Raw genomic sequence first — 7,000 nt, 5'->3', positions numbered from 1 at the left:
GAACATACGGGTATAAAAGGAGCTGGTATGCAACCACTCATTCAGGTTTTACGCTGAGGAGCCGATATAAGGTCCGGCCATTTCAGCGGGTAGTTCAGCGTTGTGGCAGGATGGACCAACGTCTCGTTCCCTCCATCAGGGAATGGAGGTTACACAAGTAACCATGACGTTCCCTATCTGTCACTCACTCGACGTTGGTGTCGATGTAGTGACACTAGGGGTCCCTATACAAAACGCCACAAGGCTGAACGGTGTTACGTGAACTGGCAGTGTGCGGTGGGCAGACTTGCTGTGTGCCTCATAGCCAGCACACCAGGTCGACACGTAACCTCCCCCAACACAGGTATGAGTGTCGAACAGCCCTTTTTGGGGACAAGTCGACTACCCAAAGATAGAGACAGGCTTAACCCAGTCCTGGCCTCTTTTCCCCTTCTCTTTTTCCACTCCCTAAAAAAGAAGGGGGATTATCCGACTGGGCCGCCAGGTCTAGTCGGGGGGTGTCCCTCCCAAGGGGAGGACACTGCGGAGACCACACCTCGCCCCAAGAGAGGGGGGGATATTTAAGTGGAAGAATACATCACATGGTCTTTCCAACCATGTGGAGAGCCTTCAAGGTAGATCCTGCCCAATGGGGGAGGAGTTACTACAACATGGAGACTGGGGCAGAGGGGCTCTGCCCAAGGAAGATGCAGTTTGCCAGCAGGGAATGAATTAGCGGAAGATATAGATCGCATGGGGTTAGCCTTACAGGGAACCACCACATGCGGAGCACCTACCCCAGAACCGGGCTCTTAGTTAGCGCATGTACTGGGCCGGCAGCGAGTCTCTCCGAAAACTCAACTGCCACAGGGCTCGGAGGAAGTCAACCAGGGAACAACTTTTGTGAACACTACTGGGAATTAACAGCGCACGTCTTCAGCTCAAAAGGAGGTGGAAGGCGCTATGTGCAAGCGATACACCCAGCCGGCTATCCCGGGCTTATCCGCTTGTGTTGCATGCCACTACCTGGGACGAAACCGGTTCCACCCGGAGGTTGTAGAACCTTGCAAAGGTGTTGGGTGTTGCCCAGCCCGCTGCTCTGCAAATGTCTGTTAGAGAGGCACCTCTGGCCAGGGCCCAAGAAGCCACTACACCACGGGTAGAATGGGCTCGTAGCCCTACCGGGGGCGGCATGTTTTGGGTGAGATATGCCATAGTTATGGCGTCAATGAGCCAGTGGGCGATCCTCTGCTTGGAGACAGCGCTTCCTTTCTGCTGTGCAACAAAGCAGACAAAGAGCTGCTCAGAGACTCTAAAGTTCTGCGTGCAATCCAAATAGATGCGTAAAGCACGCACCGGACACAGCAATGACAGGGCTGGGTCTGCCTCCTCCTGGGGCAGCGCTTGCAGGTTCACTACCTGGTCCCTAAAAGGAGTGGTGGGAACCTTGGGCACATAGCCCGGTCGGGGTCTCAGGATCACGTGAGAATAGCCCGGACCGAACTCCAGGCACGTTTCGCTGACAGAGAACGCTTGCAGGTCACTTATCCTCTTGATGGAAGTGAGCGCAGTCAGGAGGGCAGTGTTCAAGGAGAGTGCCTTAAGCTCGGCTGACTGCAAAGCTCAAAGGTACAGAGGTCCGATGAGGGAACGAGGCGCGGCCTGGAGGGATTCAGCCTCCTGGCACCTCTTAGGAACCTGATGATCAGATCATGCTTCCCTAAGGACTTACCGTCGACTGTGTCGTGGTGTGCTGCTATGGCAGCAATGTACACCTTCAAGGTGGAAGGGGACAGCCTCCCTTCCAACCTCTCTTGCAGGAAGGAAAGCACTGATCTGACTGCGCATCTCTGGGGGTCTTCCCGATGGGAAGAACACCACTTAGCGAACAGATGCCACTTAAAGGCATACAGGCGCCTCATAGAGGGAGCCCTAGCCTGAGTGAACGTGTCTACCATCACAGGTGGGAGACAGCTTAGGTCTTCCGTGTCCCGTCCAGGGGCCAGACATCCGGAGGTTTGCCCGGGGGGAGCTGTCGCGAGGAGCGTGAGGTCCGAGCACCGTGTCTGGGCGGGCCAGTAGGGTGCTTACCAGGACAACCTTCTCCTCATCCTCCCTGACCTTGCACAGGGTCTGTGCAAGCAGGCTCACTGGGGGAAAACGCATATTTGCAAATGCCAGGGGACCAGCTGTGTGCCAACGCGTCTATGCCGAGGAAGGCCTCGGTCAGGGCGTACCAGAGCGGGGAGTGGGGAGGATTCTTGGGAGGCGAACAGGTGCACCTGTGCCTGTCGAATCGACTCCAAATCAGCTGGACCACCTGAAGGTGGAGTCTCCACTCTCCCTTGAGGGTAACCTGTTGTGACGGCACGTCCGCTGTAGTGTTGAGGTTGCCCGGGATGTGAGTGGCTCGTAGCGACTTGAGGTGCTGCTGACTCCGTTGGAGCAGACGGCGGGTGAGTTGTGACATACAGCGGGAGCGCAGACCGCCTTGGCGGTTGACATATGCTACCGCTGCCGTGCTGTCCGTCTGAACTAGCACATGCTTGCCCTAGATCAACGGCCGGAACCTCCGCAGGGCGAGCAGAATTGCCAGTAACTCGAGGCAGTTGATGTGCCAACGCAGCCACGGACCCATCCAGAGGCCGGCGCCTGCGTGCCCGTTGCAAACAGTGCCCCAGCCCATTTTGTAGGTGTCTGTCATGACCACGACACGCCTGGAGACCAGTTCTAGGGGAACACCTGCTCGTAGAAACGAGAGGTCGGTCCAAGGGCTGAAAGGACGGTGACAGACCGACGTAATGGCCACGCGGTGTCCCGTGGCACCATGCCCGTCTCGGGACTCGAGTCTGGAGCCAGTGCTGAAGCGGCCTCATATGCATCAACCCGAGTGGGGTGGCCACCGCCGAGGATGCTATATGCCCCAGGAGCCTCTGAAAAAGTTTCAGTGGAACCGCTGTTTTCTGTTTGAACGCCTTCAAACAGGCCAGCACCGACTGGACACGATCGTTCGTAAGGCGCGCTGTCAAGGAGACTGAGTCCAACTCCAAACAGAGAAAAGAGATGCTCTGAACTGGGAGGAGCTTGCTCTTTTCCCAGTCGACCCGAAGCCCTAGTCGGCTGAGGTGTGAGAGCACAAGGTACCTGTGTGCGCACAACACGTCTCGAGCGTGAGCTAAGATTAGCCAGTCGTCGAGATAGTTGAGAATATGAATGCCCACCTCCCTTAACGGGGAAAGGGCAGCCTCTGCAATCTTCGTAAAGACGCGAGGAGACAGGGACAGGCCGAAAGGGAGGACTTTGTACTGATACGCCTGACCCTCGAACTCGAACCGCAGGAAGGGTCTGTGTCGAGGAAGGATCGAGATGTGAAAGTACGCATCCTTTGGGTCTACCGCCGTGAACCAATCTTGATGCCGGACGCTCGCTAGAATGCGTCTTTGCGTCAGCATCTTGAACGGGAGTCTGTGTAAAGCCCGGTTCAGTACTCGCAGGTCCAAGATTGGCCGCAACCCACCGCCTTTTTTTGGTACAATGAAGTAGGGGCTGTATAACCCTTTCTTCAACTCGGCTGGAGGGACAGGTTCTATCGCGTCCTTCCGTAGGAGGGTAGCGATCTCCACGCAAAGTAGCAGCGTTTTCGTCTTTCACCAAGGTGAAGTGGACACCGCTGAACCTGGGCAGATGCCCGGCGAAGTGAATCGCGCAGCCGAGTCGGACGGTCCGGACCAGCCCTCGTGACGGACTGGAAGGTGCAAGCCATGCGTCCAAGTTCCGCGCAAGGGGGACCAAAAGTACAACGTCATCGGATGTACCGGCAGGTGAGGCCTCGTGGCGGGGCGGAACTCGAGGTGCCAAACCACGTCGTGGCCGTGCTGAGTCCGAGGACATCGAAGCACTTACCTGGCTCCTTGTGACCACCCCCGGAACAGCCTGGGATGGGGGAGGAAGAGGCCTGTCCTCGTGACCCGTGGAGACTGTCACATCGGGGGCGGATTTGTGCCACAGCTGGGCGCTCAGGGCGGGAGATTGCCGCTGGAGCGCCAACCTGCCAAATGGAGTGGTGGACGGTGGTCGTGCTGCCAGCCGTACACACCGGATATGTGACCCAGGGAACAAGAAAACCACTCTTGCTGAGCACTTGAGTACTGCAGCCATTTGGGCATGCAGCGCAATTAAATGCAAAAGGTAACAAAAAGATGAAGATCTGCTTACCAGCTCCAGAGCAGCGGGTTTCGTTGTACCTGGGTCGCCCATCTCAAGTGCGCTTTGAAGCCTTTCACGGGTTCTGGGTGGCCGCGAGACGGGTGGCGTCTGTTTCCTGCGGTGGGCTCCACGCCGGGGCCAGGCCGAAGGGGCGGGCTGTGGCGGAGCCGGTGCAGTCACCGCAGGGGGACGCCCTTGGCGATGAGTAGATGGGGTGCGGGATCTTGAGCCGCGCTGGGGCAGGATATGCCGGCTAGCATCCATCTACTGCTCTACCATCGAGAACTGCTGGGCAAAGTCCTCGACGGTGTCACCGAATCGGCCTCACCCATCTTGACCAGGTTGAGCCAAAGGTGGCGCTCCTGGACCACTAGTGTGGCCATCGTCCGCCCGAGAGACCGCGCTGTGACCTCCGTCGCTCGGAGAGCAAGGTCGGTCGCCGAGCGCAGTTCCTGCATCAATCCCGGGGCGGAACTACCCTCGTGCAGTTCCTTTAGCACCTTGGCGGACTTGCAGGAGAGCCATGGCGTGCAGGGCGGAGGCGGCTTGTCCAGCGGCACCATAGGCCTTGGCCGTCAGAGACGACGTAAACCTACAGGCCTTGGACGGGGGCTTTGGGCACCCGCGCCAGGTGGCGGTGCTCTGCGGGCATAGGTGCACCGTGAGCGCCTTTATCCACCGGGGGATTGCCGAATAACCCTTGGCCGCCCCACCATCGAGGGTAGTGAGAGCTGAAAAGATCTGGACTGGGCAGTAAAAAGTGCCTCCCGCGACCTTGTCAGCTCTTCATGCACTTCCGGGAAGAAAGGAACGGGGCGGGGCGTGGCTTTGAGCAGCGCCGCGAGCCCAGGAACCAATCACCGAGCCGCGAGGGTTCAGAGAAGAGCGGTGAAATCCACTCTAACCGACGCTCACGGCTGCCCGGGAAAGCATGTCGTCATCTCCGTGTCAGCCTGTGACTGGGTGATCGACCCCGAAAGGAGGAGCCTAGCTGAGGTTTCCGACTGGACGAGCCCGCTCTCCGATGCTGCGCTCGAGAGCTCATCACTTTCGCGGGCTCTGAATAAGAGGTCAAACTCGCCGTGAGACGAGCCGGCGGACTCACCCGGAAGCCCGATCGGGGCAGACAAGCATGCTGGGGAATGGGAGGTCCGTGGGGGGATACCCGGCGGAGGCGGTCCCATTGGGGTCCCCAAATCGCCCCCAGTGCTAGCCACGCTGGCCTCAAACCCGTGGGTAAAAGGACCGAGGCGGGAGCCTCTGGGGTGGTTCGCTTTCTTACGAAGGCGAGCCGCGACCGCAACGTTGCCATGGACATATTCTGGCAATGAGAACATGACCATCCACAAACGATGTCTCCGCGTGAGCAGTGCCCAGACATGAAAGACAGTGATCGTGACCATTAGAAGGCGAGAGATAACGAGCACAACCAGGAATAACACACAATCGGAAAAGCATCTTTAAAAAGACGCGTCTTTAAAAAGACGTTCCGTGTGTGCCCTCTTTTAGAGAAATATATACTCTTTTAGAGGGGAAAAATGCTCTTTCAGAAAATATACTCTCTAGTTTTCTGCAGAAGCGCCCAGGGGCATTCTCTGCAGTGCACCAGTGCAGAGGAGGGAGAAGCCGCTGAAATGCGCCGTCAGATCCAGCAGAGGTGAATGAACAGTAGTATTCAGCTCAGTTAGCATGACCGTTTGGCTCCGAAGAGAAAATCTGAATGAGTGGTTGCATACCAGCTCCTTTTATACCCGTATGTTCGGGGGAGTGGCATGCAAATACCACTCGCCAATTTTCATTGGCCTTTTATCAAAGACCAGAGGTGTCTCGGGCTCCCAAGAGTGACCCCTAGTGTCACTACATCGACACCAACGTCGAGTGAGTGACAGATAGGGAACTCCCGTAACCATCATTACATTTTTCTGTGACTTGTGCCACAGTAGACCTTCTGTTGATTCGGACCAGATGGGATAGCCTTCGTTGCCCTTGCGCATCGATGAGCCTTGGGTGCCCAACACCCAGTCGCCGGATTGTGGTTTGTCCCTCCATGGACCACTGTTGGTAGGTACTCACCACTGCTGACCGTGAGCACCCCACAAGCCTTGCCGTTTCAGAGATGCTCTGACCAAGTCTTCTGGCCATAACAATTTAGCCCTTTTCAAAGTTGAGAACTGATTGTTTGCTTACCATCTAATCTTCCCAGACCTTGACATGTATCCTTGTTAAGAGATGATCAATGTTATTCACTTTACCTGTGAGTGGTCATAATGTTTTGGCTCATCAGTGTAAACAGGGTGTTGACAAACAGTCATGACATTTGAAATATTCATGAATGGAACTGTTACTTACTGTTTTGCGATTGGGTCCAAGTGTTTTTACCTGCCCATCCTTCCACATGATGCACATACATAGTCCAAAGCAAAGTTTGAACTAGACGCACCAGTTTACATTATCATGCTGCACTGAAATGCACATCGCTAGAAACGCATCAAGATTGTCAAAGACGTCCATCTAGTGCATGTTTACATACATCAACAACAAAAAAAGCGCAGATGGGTGTGAGAACGTGTCTATGACGCGTTTGTGCTCAAAACAACAAGAGATACAGCAGCTGAATGAAACCAAATGGTTTTTCCTTTTCAGAGTTGTGACTTGACACATTTTTAAAAGCAGCACCAGATACATGACAACAGTCAAAGACATCTGTGTAGTTCATGTTTATATACAAAAATAATTCAGAATAGTCCAGATGGGTCCCCTTTGGTGTTTAGGAATAGTTAGGCCACACTAGACCTGTCTGTCCTGCACTCTATCT

Source organism: Myxocyprinus asiaticus, chromosome 24 (assembly GCF_019703515.2).
Source record: "Myxocyprinus asiaticus isolate MX2 ecotype Aquarium Trade chromosome 24, UBuf_Myxa_2, whole genome shotgun sequence".
Classification (NCBI taxonomy): domain Eukaryota; kingdom Metazoa; phylum Chordata; class Actinopteri; order Cypriniformes; family Catostomidae; genus Myxocyprinus; species Myxocyprinus asiaticus.
Note: the sequence above shows the minus strand (reverse complement) of the source record.